Source organism: Nomascus leucogenys, chromosome 1a, assembly GCF_006542625.1.
Source record: "Nomascus leucogenys isolate Asia chromosome 1a, Asia_NLE_v1, whole genome shotgun sequence".
Taxonomy (NCBI): Eukaryota; Metazoa; Chordata; class Mammalia; order Primates; family Hylobatidae; genus Nomascus; species Nomascus leucogenys.
Window position 1 is genome coordinate 54,269,451 of NC_044381.1, and position 17,227 is coordinate 54,286,677.

Sequence of the window (17,227 nt, forward strand, 5' to 3'; positions counted from 1 at the left end):
GCATTACTGCCAGATTTTTACTTCATGCCCCCCTGAAAGGGAACCAACGTTTCCAAAATGAAGACACAGTACGGTTTAATTTGAGGAAAGAATAACATAAGACAAGTCTGTAAGTGACCAATGCTCTTTTATCCAAGTTTGCCAGAACTGCGCCAAGGGGAAGGCACATGCATGGTGATTTGAGAAAACCATTCATTTAAGCTGCAGGCCTTCTTTTTGGAACTAGGGGAATCATGTGTGCTAGTGTAAAAACTCTATTACAACTCCTCAGGAGATCATAAAGTATAAAAGTCACAGGATTTGGAGTTTTTGTTTCTGGCTTCTATAAATACTATCTGTGAGACCTTAGGTACATTTTTGTTTTACTTTCTCTGAGCTTCAGTTTTTTGTCTTGTAAAATGGACAAAGATCTACCTTGTAGGGCTGCTGTGAGAATTCAATTAGAAGATGTATGTAGAAGCAAGTACACTATGAATTACAGACCCCTTTCCTCTCCTTTACTGCCAGCTCAGTCATTTACTAGTTGTTTGAACTTAAGAAATTCTCTTTACCTTTCTGGACTTAGTTTTCTCATCTGTAAAATGACAGTATTGGGTTAAATAATATCTAAATTCTTTTGAGCTCTAAAATTCATGGACAATGTGTCAGAGTTTCTTATAAATGACTTTAGCTCAAATGGAATATTTTAGGGGCTTAAGAAAAATACAATTTTGAAAATAAAGTCATTCTTGAAAAGCACTTTTATGATCTCTTGTGTATATGTGTATATGGAGGCAGATTAAAGTAAGATGAAAGGAACTCCATGTGCAGTAGCTGTTTTTCAGTTACCATATAAACCAGGGTAAGGATTTAAGATAGAGCAGGTCTCTATTTCCATACCTCTTGATAATTTCCCCTCCTTTGAATATTCACTCAGCTCAAACATCCCTTATGACATTGGCCTTGTTTTCCTTGTCCTTAAGATTCTTATACAAATCCTAACCCCCTCCTAAATTGTTTAGGTTGGCACAAAAGTAATTGTGGTTTTTGCCATTGAAAGTAATGACAAAACGGCAATTACTTTTGCATCAACATACTTTTCTTTGAGAGCAGAATCTATGTCCTATTCTGGTCACCTTTATAGATCCTTCCGTAATGACTAGTATAACAGGGTTTGGCAAACTTTTTGTGTAAATATTTTTGGCTTTGCAGGCCATACAATCTTTGCCACAATGACTGAACTCTGCTGCTGTAGCTCAAAGCCATAGACAGTACATAGATGAACATGGCTGTGTTCCCAAAATACCTTTTTTATTGCCCCTGAAATTTGAATTTCATATAACGCTCACAAAATAGTATTCTTGTTTTGATATATTTTTTAACCATTCAAAAATATAAGAACTATTCTCAGCTCATAGATTGTACAAAAACAGGCAGCAGTCAAGCTTTGACCCAGGGGTGATAGGTGTTGACTCTGCTGTATGCCATAAATTCTTATTAGTGTTTGCTGCTGAATTCAACTAACTACGGATTTAATTACTAATTTTTATTTTCAAAAGTGGCACATAAAGCAGTGTCCTCTCGCTATCCTGTAAGATCTAGAATTTCTCATAAAAGCCTATGATGCCTATGGATTACTGCTTTGAACAGAAACAATAAGGATATTTATGTAATAACTTTTCAAACAATGAGAATAATTCCCAGTGACTGCAATAAGCTTTTCTCAAGAGTGTTGGGGCTACCTTTTGTTTGTTGATGAAGTGAAAAATATTTAGTATAAATTTTATGATAAAAGAGAAAGGGAGTGACCTTTGATATCTAGAATAGAATCTTGGTTCTATTTCTTGCCAGCTGTGTTCTTGGTCAATCTACTAAACTTAGATCTGAGTCTCTGTTTTGTCTTCTGCCACGTGGGGATAATAGTACGTTTATTACAGGATTGGTCTGAGGATTGGAGCTAATGTATGTGAGGACCTGGCACAGTTCCTGAAGCATGGTCCACTCTCAATAAATATTACCCAGCATCATCAGACTCTTCTCTTCCTTTTGAAGAGTGAACAATTAGGGATCCTGAAAATTTGAAACATCTTTGAATTGCAAATTCTCCGTGGATGTTTGAACCTAGAGTGCAAACATGAGAGGCCTTCATGACTCTGGTTTTATAACTTGCAGCCCTATGGTACTCTGTCCAATTAGGGCTAGACACGTAGGAATGCCAAAGAGAAGCACTGCAGCCATAGTGGGAAAAATTAATTTGCAGAACAAAAGCAGAAAATCTTCTCTTTTACAAGTGAAGTCTTTGTTCTCATCTGTTGTCAGTTATTAGGGGATTTACTGAACCTAAGAACCTCATGCTTTTGTATTTCTGAAAAAAAAAAGGAAATAAGAAGAATACATGGTTAATATAGAAAAATCCATGAAATAGAGAAATCTTTAGTGAATAGTAGGGGTTGTAAAAGTTTTGGGGCCAAAGAATATTGGGGATATAAATCAATTTTTAAAACGTAAGTCATTTGGAAAAAGCAGACTTCCATTGGCTTGTGATGCAGTGCCATGTGGCTTGCCATTTAGCTAACTTGAAAACCCAGTTGCTGGTGGGTTACAGAATGGGAGTGATTTAGAGGAGAGAACAGCTGCTTAAACAGCAGGTTGTGGGAAATTCCACGACAGGAAGAGTGTCAACCTACATGACTCGTCTAGGTCAAAACACAAATCAGAAAAAATGCAGATTGACTTATAAAAGGAGTCAACTTACTCATCAGAATATACAGTTTTGGCTACAGCTTTAAATCACCAGTGGCCAAATCATTTGGTTATTAATTATCTAGTTACAACAACTTTTTTCTGAACCCACTCAAAGTACCTGGTGAATGAAAATGTTTGCTGCTTGAACTTTCTATGCCCTCTTTTGGACAGGAGGGAAATGTACTACTTTTTCTATGATTGCTTAGTACCTAGGTTTGTGTGGAGGCTTGCAATTTTAAAAACACAATTAATTTCAATTCAACAGAAGTTTATGTAGCAACTGTTATGGATTGAATTATGTCTCTCCAAAAGATGTTAAAATTCTACAGGGTCTTTGCAGATGTTCGAGCTAAGATGAAGTTATTAAGGTGGGCTCTAATCCAAAATGACTGTGTTCTTATAAAAAGGGAAATGTGGGCACCAACAGCACACAGGGAGAATGCCCTGTGCACATAAAGGCAGAGATTGGGGTATTACATCCTCAAGCCAAAGCATGCCAAATATAGCCAGCGGACCATCAGAATCTAGGAGAGAGATATGGAACAGATTCTTCCTCATAGCTGTCACAAGGAACCGGTCCTGCTGACACCTTGATCTCCAACTTCTAGTCTCCAAAACTGTTAGACAACAAATTTCTGTTGTTTAAGCCATCCTGTTTATGTTAGTTTGTTATGGCAGCCCTAGCAAACTAATATAGCATCTAAGTGACAATACTTACAATATGCTTATAGGTTAAGTGATGTTTTCATTTCAATTTTGAAAACAAGGAAACAGAAGACATTAGATCTTAAAATCCATGCTTTTTGCTGTATGTCCAAGGACTTGTCCATAGAAGGCCAGAGTCTTCTGTCTCAGTGAGCTTACTGGTTCTAACTATGAGATTGGCATAGTCAAAGTGGCCTCTCTAGATAATGACAGAAAGTCATCGTGTTGAGACTTTTTAGCGGTAAGTAATGGGAAACTCAACTTGCAATGACTTAAACTATAAGGGAGATTCCTATCTCACAACAAAAGAAGTCTTGGGATAGGACAGCTCCAGAGTTATAAATAAAGTCAAAGTTTGGTTAAGGACATCATCTAGGACTAAGTTTTCTTCACATTTCAGTTCTGCAATTTATAGCATTTGGGCTTTATTTAATCAGTCTACCTTAATGTCATACAATAAAAATATGATATGAGGAAGTCTTAGTCGGAGCAATCAGGGAAGTGAATGAAATAAAACGCATCCAAATAGGAAAAGAAGTCAAGCTATCTGCCGGGTGCGGTGGTTCACGCTTGTAATCCCAGCACTTTGGGAGGCCGAGGTGGGCGGATCACGAGGTCAGGAGATCGAGACCACGGTGAAACCCCGTCTCTGCTAAAAATACAAAAAAATTAGCCGGGCTTGGTGGCGGGCGCCTGTAGTCCCAGCTACTCGGAGAGGCTGAGGCAGGAGAATAGCGTGAACCCGGGAGGCGGAGCTTGCAGTGAGCCGAGATTGCGCCACTGCACTCCAGCCTGGGTGACAGAGCGAGACTCCGTCTTAAAAAAAAAAAAAAAAAAAGAAGTCAAGCTATCTTTGTTTGCTTATAATACGATTCTATACCTAGAAAACCCTAAAGACTGCCAAAAGCCTCCTAAACTTGATAAACAACATCAGTTATGTTTCAGGATACAAAATCAATGTACAAAAATTAGTAGCATTTCTACACACTGATAAAGTTCAAGCAGAAAGATCAATCAAGAATGCAGTCTCATTTACAATAGACACACACACACACACATGCACACACGTAGGAATATGTCTAACTAAGGAGGTAAAATATCTCTACAAGGAGAACTACAAAATACTGCTGAAAAAAATTGTAGATGATTCAAACAAATGGAAAAACATTCCATGCTCATGGATAGGAAAAGTCAATATTGTTAAAATGGACAAAATGCCCAAAGCAATCTACAGATTCAACACTATTCCTATAAAATTACCAACATAATTTTTCACAGAATTAGAAAAAACTATTCTAAAATTCATATGGAACCAAAAAAGGGCCTGAATAGCCAAAGCAATCCTAAGAGCAAAGAACAAAGCCAGAGGCATCACATTACCTAACTTCAACCTATACTGCAAGGCTGTAGTAACCAAAATAGCATGATACTGGTACAAAAACAGACATATAGACCAATGGAACAGAAGAGAACACCCAGAAATAAATCCATACACCTACAATCATCTGATCTTCAACAAAGTTGACAAAAGTAAGCAATGGGGAAAGGACTCCCTAGTCAATAAATGGTGCTGGGATAGCTGGCTAGCCATATGCAGAAGAATGAAAGTAGACCCCTACCTTTCATCCTATACAAAAATTAACTCAAGATATAATTGTAAGACCTCAAACTATAAGAATTCTAGAAGAAAACTTAGGAAACACCATTATGGACATCAGCCTTATGAAGGAATTTATGACTCAGTCTTCCGAAGCAATTGCAACAAAAACAAAAATTGATAAGTGAGACCTAATTAAACTGAAGAGATTTTGCACAGCAAAAGAAATAATCAGCAGAGTAAAGAGAACCTACAGAGTGTGAGAGAATATTCACAAACTATGCATCTGACAAAGCACTAATATCCAGAATCTATAAGGAGCTTAAACAAATCAACGTACAAAAAAATGAATAAGCCCATTAAAACATGGGCAAAGAACATGAACAGAAACTTCTCAAAAGAAGACCTACAAGCAGCCAAGAAACATGAAAAATGTTCCACATCATTAATCATCAGAGTAATGCAAATCAAAACCACAATGAGATACCATTTCACACCAGTCAGAATGGCTATCATTAAAAAGACAAAAAACAACAGATGTTGGCAAGACTGCAGAGAAAAGAGAACATTTATCCACTGTTTGATGGGTGTGTAAATCAGCTCAGCTACTGTGGAAAGCAGTTTGCAGGTTTCTCAAAGAACTACAAACAGAACTACCGTTCGATTCAGCAATCTCATAACTGGGAGTATGAATATAATTATTAGTGAGATATTTGATTAGCATTTCTCATTTTAGACTAGCCACATTCCAAGTGCTCAGTAGCCACCTGTGGCTATAATATTGGACAGCTCGGGTCTAGTTCATTTCACTGCTCTAAGATTGCTGCAGCAGTTTCAGGCATCAGATCCAGTCCTATCAATGTCCAGAGGTCATCTTTTCTGGTACTTCTCTTTTTTCATGTAAGGAAAAACTGCCCAGAAGCCCCCTTGCATACTTCTCTCGTGTCTCATTGGCCTGAATGACTTCTAGTGCCCATGCCTATTTTAATTAAAAGCAACGTGAATGAGATACAAAATTGGCTCAGATCAAGTCAGACTCACTCCGTGTTCCTAGAGTCACTAATTCTCCGTGAAGGAGTACGGACTCCTGGTTGTTTCTCGCAGGTAGAGGAAGGTAGGGGATGGGTATTAGGGATGTAGCAAAATGTCTTTTAAAGCATTGAGAGCAAGGGAAAATGTAGGTGGAGTCTAGTGGATTCGTCACTGTGAATCCTGGTAGAAGACAAAGGCAAAGAGTTGTACTTCTTAGTTTGCAGAGGACATGGGGGTTTAACGACTCTAACTGGGCAGTCCAGAAAAGGATTGAAGTTCTGGCTCCAACTGGTAAGACTGCTTAGCTTCTTAAAGGTTAAAATTAGGGAAAGGTACAGTAGTCACCAAATCATGATTTGATTACATTCATGAGATTGAGGTGGAGGTAATAGTTAGTATTGGTTGTTGATAAAGAATAAGATAACAGATTTTTTTTTTTCTAATCATGATGAAGTAGGCACAGTTCATCATAGGTGAGCCAATATTTTTCCTCTAGAAAATTGTGCTAAATAGTGCCCAAAATATTTTCATATCAAGAAGACACTAAAATAATCTATTTCAAAGTGTGCTTTTCTCAATCTTAGCATATTATGTCCATTGCATGTATGACCTGAGTCCCCTTTTCACAGAAACAGGTTCTTGCTGCATTATCATGGGATTATGACTGTGGGAGTTTTCTTTTCCTTTTATTATTATTAATAAAATATTAATAATTAATATTATTATAAATAATAATTATTTTGCCAGAGGTATCTTGAATTTCAAATTCCCAACATACTGTTATTGTTATTTTTAAGAGACCAAGTCTTGTTATGTTGCCCAGGCTCATCTCAAATTTTTGGGCTCAAGCCATCCTCCTGCCTCAGCCTCATGAGTAGCTGGGATTACAGAGGTGCACCAAAGCATGTGTCCACCCCAACATATTTTTGAGGAAGCCCAAATCAGAAATTGGATTAGGGATTTCCAGAATCAGAAATTGAACTAGGTCCTAGGCAGAAGTGGAAGGTTGAACCTCCTGGGAACAAAGGGCTATAGGTGTAAGGGCTGGATTTGGTTGCCTGGGTCATATTGTGGGGTTTATATTTATCAAGGAAGATGACAACCAATGTGGATTTTCATGAGTGCATAGATTAGGGTGCCTGGGGACTGGGCATTCTTTTCTATCACAGTCAAATGAGGCAAAGGAAAGGAAATGGGAGAATGGCACCAATGTTCCTGCAATTCAACCTCAGGTTATCTTTTCCTCTTGCACTCCTGATCTTCATTGACTAGCAAGCCTGACCTTCCTGAGTTTCTGTGTTTTTGTTTTGAAGCTCACCTTTCAGAGTCTACACTGAAACAATGACAGAGAGGGCGCCTACTCAGAAGAGGAACAGAGTCACTTGTGATTCTCAAGAGGATTGTTTGTTTAAGTCTGCAAGGCAGAGGGGGGCGTTCGCCTCAGAAACACTCTGCTGTAGCCAAAGGGTGTGAAATGTGACTCATAACAGTACCTGAACCCTGGCTCAGCACACTGGTGGCATGTTAGTGAAGAGAGGGAAGCATTGCAGCAGCCACACCTCCAATCCCAGAGCCTGAGTCTGTTGCCTTATAAATGATGTGGGTATTATTGGCTGCGTATGTGGACAACTCCCCTTCTATTGAGCATGCTTTAGGAATTTGGTCTTTGTGGGAAACAGAGTGGGAGGTGATGGATTAAGGTGGGGTAAAGACACAAGAAAGAATCATGGACCAGCTTCATTGGCAAGCAGGGAGTTTTTCCTCCCAAAGCCATCTGTTTTAAGGAGTAGATCTTACGATGGTGAGCTCTTTTGTGGGGCAATTACCTGTCTCCACTTGGTGTCTTCACTTTTCTTTTTAGTCTTCCCCAGTGCTGATTGTTTGCTGCCAGAGGCAATTTATAAAACACCTGTCAATCACCTCAAAGCCTTTCCCAATGACACTGGCTTATCTCCTCTGTAGATCTCTATGGTGCTTTGTCAGCATGGCTATTCCCCAACCCACCCCTCCCAGAGGCGTCCTGTACCCTGTGTTAGGACTCAAAACCTCTACTCACTGGAGCGTTTATTCTGATAATTAAATTTACAAGGAATGTTTGTATTTCAACCACAGATCCTATAAATGTTTTAAAAATGTTTTTTAAATGTCTTACAAGTAATAAAAACACGTACCATTTTGGAAGTTGCACCTATAATTAATTGTATCTTCTTGGACTATATCCAGTAAAGCTGTATCTTTTCTTTTTGACTGATACAGTCTTTTCTAACTTGTAATGGGGACTGAGGAAAAAAACTTATGTATGACATGGAAAGTTTCCACAAATAATTCTTAAAGGAGGTACTGCAACTTAGTTCATTTTACCAAGATGAACTGTCCCATCAAAACCAGAAGCCTCTATTTTTTTTTTTTTTTACTAATATGAAAGAGTGCTATGTATAGAGGGGGAAATGGTGAATGACTGAAAGAATGAATGAATGAATCTAAAGGAATCAGCTGACCTAGTGCAGAACTTGATTGAATTAAATATTTTGAAGTTGCTTTAAATTTCTCAAGAAATTCCAGGGTCCTGGTTGAAGGTATTGAACACTAAAGTATTCTGGTGGTCCACAATCATTAGTGTAATTTCCAGACTCTTCATTACACACTGTTACCAGGAGAGAAACTTACACCATCGAGGTAACTTCTACAATATCTCCTTGTGTGAGCTGAGGTCATGAGATGGCTACACAAGGAGCCTCATGACCTTGAGGAAGTCTTTATGTACTTCTCATAAATATAGAAGAATGTATCAGCAAACAAAGACTTGTTGGAAGGTGTAAAGACGACTGGATTCAGTCAAGTTATTTTGAAAAAGTTTACTAAATTTAGAGGAATATATAGTTTCTGAGCAGTTGTTTGTAAAATAAAGTGTTTTTCACTTTGTTTGTCCCCCAGCCACTGTGAGTTTGTAGAAACAACTGAAGTGCCTACATATGTGGCTCTCTGAGAAGGGAGTCAATGGCTGACATGGAGAGGGCTTTAAGTGTTTATTGCTATGATGATAGACTAGCACACTTGAAGAAGTGGTTCACTAAAGAGACCCTAGCGGCTAGAAAGAGTGGCTGAACATGCTGTGTGGAGCAGAGCTGATCCATTCACCCTGACCAGCTTCACAACCCATAAAGACTGTAATCTGGCCAAATTGTCTGGAAGGATGGGCAACCATTTTGGAAATGGCAACAAAGATGAAGGAACTAACGATGTAGAGATTCAGGCTCTCTAATCTCTCTTTTTTATTCCCTCGTGTTCTCTCATACAGAAATGTATTCAATGTGTTACAGATACAGAAGGAATTGCAGTCCTTAAAGGTTAAGTCTAGTGATTTTTCAAATTCGTTTTAACAGTAGAAAAATTACTCCCACATGGATTCCCAGTCAGGATTTCTAAATATGAGAGAAAGAGAGGTAGAGCTCCGGATGAAATAAAGTTGACAGGTCCAACGTTTAGTCATCTTAGCTTTCTCCTCTCCCTAACTGTATCCCTCCCCCGCTACTTCCAGGCTGTTGAGGCACCTTCTGGAACTCAAATCCAAGAGAACATCTCTGTTGGCTTCAAAAGGAAATCACTACAAATTATCTGCAATTAATAACTTTACATTCACATGCTTGAATATTTCAATGAATAAACTTGGAGGATGTTTTAGTCTTTGTGGAAAGGGGTGAGATTTCATCCCTTTCTAGCTCTTGTACTTCAGGGATATTTTTACATAGCACAAATTTTATTTCATATGTCTTTTTGAGGCACATAAAACCATCTTTCAAGATCTTAAATCACATTAAAAATTTTTTTGCTTTAGTATATATTTCAAAATTCTAAAATGATTCCCAAACATAAAACCTTCTGCCTGGTGTAGGGGAGTAAACAAGGGCTTTGACTTATGGCTGTATCAGCTCTGTGAAAGTGGAAAAGTGGCTTACCATCTTTTAGTTTCCTCATCCATAATATGGGAATACCACCTGTGGTAGCTGAATGATGTCCCCCAAATATATCCACATTCTAATCCCAGAACCTATGAATATGTAACTTGTATGGAAGGGACTTTACAGATGTAGTTAAGCTAAGGATCTTTGTGGGCCCTAATTGTAATCACAGGTATCCTTTTAAGAGGAAGAGGCAGAAGCAGAGACAGAGTGAGATACTTGACTACAGAAGAGGAGAATGCAATGTGATTAGAGTGATGTGGCCACAAGCCAAGGAATGCCAGTAACCTCCAGAAAATGGAAGAGACAAGGAACAGATTCTCCCCTGGAGCCTCCAGAAGGAGCCAGCCCTGCTGCCTCCCTGATTTTTAGCTCCAGAGTTTCATTTTGGACTTCTGGCCTCCACAACTGTAAGAGAAAAAGAAATTCTTTTCTTTCAAGCTACTATGTTTGCAATTTGTTACAGCTGCAATAGGAAAACTGATACATGTGTCATGGATGATTTTTATGATAAGGTCATGCAATCACATGTTCAAAGTGCCAGTTTACACAGTAGGTTTTAACAAATAGTGTTATTGTCATTTTTCCTTCTGGATAAAATGCACGTAACTTGAAAAATAAATTTTGTTGATAAATTAAATCACTGAATGCCTATAGAAAGGAAGACTTAACTACTCAGTGATTTGCCAAAAGGTGACAAGGCATTAATGAATACACAAACAAGTCTTTGGAGTGCCAGGGGAGAGAACATTATTATAGAGACCTGGTTTTGTTGAATTCATGTGTCAAGAGCTCTTTTCCTCATAGACATTTTGATGCCTATTTTCTTGAATGCCATCAGGGGTTCCCTGGATTACAAAGGGTTTACTACACATAATTTTCTACACTGGATTCACTTTCCTAATTATGTTTAGGAGAGGCTGATTTTTAAATGTGTTTGAATTTTTGATTGATGATGGCAGGAGAGGGAGAAGCCAACCCACATTTCCCCACGATGCATGAAGTCCTCACAGGTGGTGCTTTAAGAGCTGACCACATATATTTTGAGTTAGAAATGCAAAGACAAATTTGCAAATATGTGTGTATGAGTAATGCATGTGAATCCTCATTATATAGTTTTAAATTTGAAATCATATGAGAAATAACTAACATTTGAAAGATGTTCATGATATATTGGCAAAGCAAAAATATTGTGGGAGAAAATTAGGTATTGGAATAAATTATGATATTCTCTATTGTCAAATGGGTGGCATATAATTATCTCTCTTGATTCCTGGAGATGGCTCAGCCTTCAGGATATTTGTTTATGATTTGTAAGTCTTTGTAGTCATTCGTATTGAAACCCTGTAAGCTGAAGGTGTAGAACTATTGGTTCTTAATAGTTAGGTGTATTCCCTTAACAGGTATTTGCAATGGCAATCAGGCCATTCCTCACTGAGAAATATATTCAATATTCACTTTATAGATACACTTGTTTTCCTAGATTTATAAATATAATAAATGGGATATTCCTTTCAATCTTTATGATGCCTTATTCAGTTTAAAGGGACTGGAGATTACTGGTGTGCATAAAACACCAGTAAAAGGAGGAAAATATGGATGATAAACATTCTTCATCTATTCTACAAAATTTGATAGCCTGATGTTTGCTTGAAACAACTTAATCATTTCTTTCCAAGACGAAACAGTGTTGAACATTCCATCTTGCTTCATCATGTGAGCATAATGAAGGCCGAGGAAAACATTAAGAGAGATTACATGTTGCTGCATTTTCCTGGGTAGAGGCATTTTTCTTCCTTTTTCTTTCATGACACTTCCAAAGAGGACTCTCTTTACCCTACCAAATGCAGATCTTTTGTAAAGAGAAATGGTCAGTTAAAATACAGCCATTGTTCTCTTCTCAGCAGAGCAAGAAAATGAGTGTGTAGGGTGAAGGATAAATGAATACAAGGTCTTTAGAAGTTGTTTGAAAGGAGACCACACTGCCTATCTTTATTTAACTCTCAATGAATGAACTAAACAAATGTTAAGGGGAGAGTTCTTAGAGAGAAAGTTTTTGAAAAAGTAAGAGACATGATTCCATTCACATCTTTGGGAGTTAGAAGGCCACAAATCTCATGATAAGTTTCTAAAAATCTTGAAATATCTACAAGAACTTTTTTTTTTGTTTTTATTTTCAAAAATGTCGAGAGCAAACATTCCAAACAGTTTCTAACAGTCCCACTCCCGGCAGAGCTTAGTTCCTGAGTGTGTGTCCAAGGACCCTAACCCTGCCATTCACATCTTTTCTTTCCATGCACAGCTGTAGAAGGCATGTGACACTGAACAATTAAGATAAATAGTTCAAGCTTTTAAAATGTTCTCCTTGTTGGGGCTCAGAAAACGACACCCCAAAATATCGTGCTTTGGCATGCTGAGTACTTTGAACTTTAGGAGATTGGAAGGTCTCAGAAGCAGCCTCAGAAGAAAAGTTCTCTCGGACTTCGCCTGCCTTCCTCTCCCCCTCCCTCTTTCTCCTCCAAAGTGAGTCATAGAAACCAGAATTCCTCTTCCCCAAGGTGGATCACAGAAGCTAAAACTCCTTTTCCCCAAAGATGGCCATAAAACCTAGAAAGGTTACTCTCCCCCTTCTCTCTTGAAGACTCATATTCCAGAGGGGTCCTGCCCTGCACCTGGGGGAGGGAACGCTACACAGAGAGACCGAGAAAGATCTGAACAGACAGGTCTTGCTGGGTTCTCCCCTTCAGTCTTTTAGCCGTAGATCATACTCTGTCGTCTGATTTTATTTCTCTACGGCTGTCCATTCTTCATTGAAGCTAAGCATAAAAACAGACAGTTTTCCCTGGGCCATTGAGTCTTCATTTTTGAAATCTCCTGTGTCACTTAAAACTTTGATTGAATAAACTTGTTATGCTTTTCTCTTGTTAACTTGTCTTTTGTTATAGGAGTGTCAGCCATGACCTTTATGATGGGTGAGAAAAGGTATCACACATTTTTCTCCCCATACTCTTAAAGTTCTATGATAGACTTAAAGTAAAAGCAACCATTTTAGTTTGTCAATTAAAAATTTAAAAAATTATTTAGAGCATTTTAGTATTTTGTGTATTTATTTTGAATTTATTTATTTATTTTTGAGACAGGGTCTTACTCTATTACTCAGGCTGGAGTATAGTGGTGCGATCACAACTTATCGGAGCCTTGACATCCCACACTTAAGTGATCCTCCTGCCTCAGCCTGGGACCACAGGTGTGCACCACCATGCCTAGCTATTATTTTTGTATTTTGTAGAAACAAGGTCTTGCTATATTGCTTAGGCTGGTCTCAAATTCCTGGCCTTAAGTGATCCTCCCACCTTGCCCCCCAAAAGTGTTGGGATTACAGGTGTGAACCACTGAGCTTGGCCCTAATTTTGTTTTAAATTGTTTATTTTTGAATTGCTGACACATGTCTATAAAACACAATTAAAAAGATACGGGAAAGTAAACCTACCTTTTACTTCCATCCTCCTCTGGCAACCTTGGTTTCCAGAAGTTAGTATCTTTATCTGTTTTTAATGTAACTTTCCAAACTCATTCTATACATATACAAACATGTCTTACAGATGACCACATGTCTTAATTTTATCTTACATCTTTTTTTCACTTAAGAATACAGCCCTTGAACAACATGGGTTTAAACTGTGTGGGTCCACTTACATGTGGATTTTCTTCTGCCCCTGCCATCTCTGAGACAGGAAAACCAACCCCTTCTCTTCCTCCTCCTCCTCAGTCGACTTCATGTAAAGACAACAAAAATGAATACCTTTATGATGATCCACTTCTACTTAATGAATAGTAAGCATATTTTCTCTTCCTTAGGATTTTCTTAAAAACATTTTCTTTTCCCTAGATTATAAGGATATGCATACTATAGTATAAGGTTATACATATTATAAGAATACAGTACATAGTGCATATAACATAAAAATATGTGTTAGTTGACTGTTTATGCTATGAATAAGACTTCTGGTTATAGGTGGATTTTTGACTACGGGGAAGGTCAGCACCCCTAATCCTGTGTTGTTCAAAGGTTAACTGTATGTCTTATTCTAATCATTATATGTAGAGCTATCTCCTTCTTTTAAAAGCTGTATATTTTATTATAAAGAAGTATGGTCATCCTTTGGTAACCTTGGCAGATTGGTTCCAGGACCTTCAGGAATACCAAAATCCGTAGATACTCAATATCTTATATAAAATGATGTAATATTTGCATATAACCTACGGACATTCTCTTGTATACGTTAAACCTTCTCTAGATTACTTATAATACTTAATACAATGTAAATGCTATGTAAATAGTTATACTGTGTTTTAAAAGGCTGTATTTTTTAACTTGCAATGTAATTTTTTATTGTTTTTATTTATTTATTTATTTGTGTGGATAATTTCAATCTGCGGTTGGTTGGTCCCACAGATGTGGGATCTACAGATATTCTATATCTGTTCTACCACATTTAAGAAATCCCCTGTAGATTTGCCTTTAGTTATTTATAGTTCGTGACATTGCAAACAATTTTGCAATGACCTTGAAAATACATAATCTTAGCCATGTGACAGTGCATTAATAGAAGAACTACCTAAGTGTGTATTTTCTGGGATAAAAGGTATTCGTATTTTAAATTCTGATAGATCTTGCTATATTACTGTTCAAAGAGATTGCATCAGTCATTCATATATGAGAGTGTCTGCTTCATATACCCTCACCAACACAATGTTTTACTAAACTCTTTGATATTTGGCCACACTGAAAAATTACATTTTGGCAGTTCTCTATTTATGAGTAAAGTTAAGCATTGCATGATGTCTTTAAGAGTCATTTATATTTCTTCTTCTTCTTCTTTTTTTTTTTTTTCCTAGAGACAGGGTCTTGTTTTCTTGGCCAGGCTGGTCTCGAACATCTGGCCTCAAGCAATCCTCCCTCCTGGATTTGTCTTTATAGGTCTTTCTACTGGGTTGCTAGTCTTATTGGTTTGCAGGTATTCTTTACATATTAAGGACATTAGACCTTTGTGAGATGTATTGAAATATATTCTCTACTTTAAAACATTTTTGACTTTTTAATGATATTTATGATTTTCTTTTGACTTTATTTTTGACATTTTTTGTCATACAGAAATTTCTGAGTTTGTAGGCCAGGTTTGGTGGCTTATGCCTGTAATCTCAGCACTTTGGGTGGCCGAGGTGGGAGGATCACTTGAGATCAGGAGTTTGAGATCTGGCCAACATCGTGAAACTTGTCTCTACTGAGAATACAGAAAGTAGTTGGGCGTGGTGGTGCACACCTGTAATTCCAGCTACTCTGGAGGCTGAGGCATGAGAATTGCTTGAACCTGGGAGGGAGAGATTGCAGTGAGCCTAGATCATATGATTTCACTCCAGCCTGGGTGACAAAGTGAGACTCTGTCAAAAAAAAAAAAAAAAGAAAGAAATTTTTGAGTTTTATTATATATGGTTAAATTTATATTTTATTGGTTCAGAATTTTTTGTGTACTTAGAAATGCTGCCCACTTTGATATTATTAAAAGTAGTTTTCCCATGTTTGTTTTCTGATACTATTTTTTTCATTTTTTACTAGAAACATTGCATACATCTAAAATTTAAATTAGTATAAAGAATAACAACTTCTAGATCTTTCCATACCTGTGATTTTTTTCTGTTTCTTTACTCTTTGTTCATTTCCATATTATTTACTTTGACTTTTTTCAAGCCTTAGACTCCATGTTTCTTAATATGTCTTCAGAAATGTCTATTCTCATTCATTCTCTTTCTTAGTTTTCTTTTATGTGATTATTTTGTGTTTATTTTTCCTATTCCCTGAGCTCTGTGTGCACGTTTTGTTCTTTGGCTATATAGCCATCTTCTCCAATTTTTAGGAGATGTGCTCTATGACCTTGTATATAGTTTTAAAAATTTGCTGTTGATGTAGTCTGTCCAAATTTTCATATATTCACAGCACTGTCTACATAGTATGTTTTATACATTTGCTGGTTGTTTTTTGCATTACATTTGTTTTATATTGCAAGAAGAAATGTCTTTATTTTCTTTTTGCAGTACCTTTGTATAATTCCTATGCTTATTCATTTTTGGCTATTGCTTAGTTTTTGATAAGGTGTATTTACTGGAGCTTCATGTGGTGAGAAGAATAAAAATTATGTTCTAGGCTATAAGAATCCCACTTAAGGAAGTGAGATAATGTGAGAGTGAGCAATTTATTTTAGCATTTACTTTTTCTAACAACATTTGACACTGCAGAATTAGTCACAATGCTGAGATTTTCTTCTTCACTAGCTTGACAAACAGACTGTGTCTTGCAAACGTGGCTGGTTTGGTTTGAGACTTAGTGCTGCTTTGGTTCTAGGAAAATTATTGTCATCTTATTGTTCCAGAAAGGGGATGTTTGTTCTTACCTCTCAGTTTAGGCCAGTGATTATGAAGAACCGTTCTTTGGGGCAGTCTCTGAAATCTGCAACCATAGGCATCCTCTTTCTATGGCACCCCTCTTGGACCTTCAATGCATTGATTAGCCCTTCCTTGAATTTTTTATTCTAGGTTATAGATGTTGTGTGGCTAATCTTATGTGTAAAATTGACTGACAGTGAGGTTAAACATTATTTCTGGATGTGTCTGTGAAGATGCTTCTGGATAGATTAATATTTGAACTGAAAGACAGAGGAAGACAGATTGCCCTCCCCAATGTGCGTGGCCCTCATCCAATGCATTGAAGGACTAGAAGAAAAGGTTGAGTAAGAAAGAATTTTTTCTGTCTGTCATTGAGCTGGGACATTGATCTTCTCCTGCCTTTGAATTCTGTCTCAAACTAGAACTTACACCATGGGCTCTCTGGGTTCTCAGAGCTTCAGACTCAGACTAGATGGTGCTATTGGCTCTTCTGGATCTCCAACTTGATGGCTGCAAATCTTGAGACTTCTTAGCCTCCATAATCATGTGAGCCAGTCAATTTCTTATAGTAAATCAATATCATTATTTATCTCTAGCTATATATCCAGAACCAATATGGTTCTGTTTCTCTGGAGAACCTAGACTAATACAGATGCCTCCAAAATTTGTCAAGAATGAGCTTAAGTTTCTATTTCTCAGTCTTCTTATTGCTGTTGGGTGATTTTGAAGAGGATAAAGGTAAAACCACCACCTTTAAAATTAGAATCTA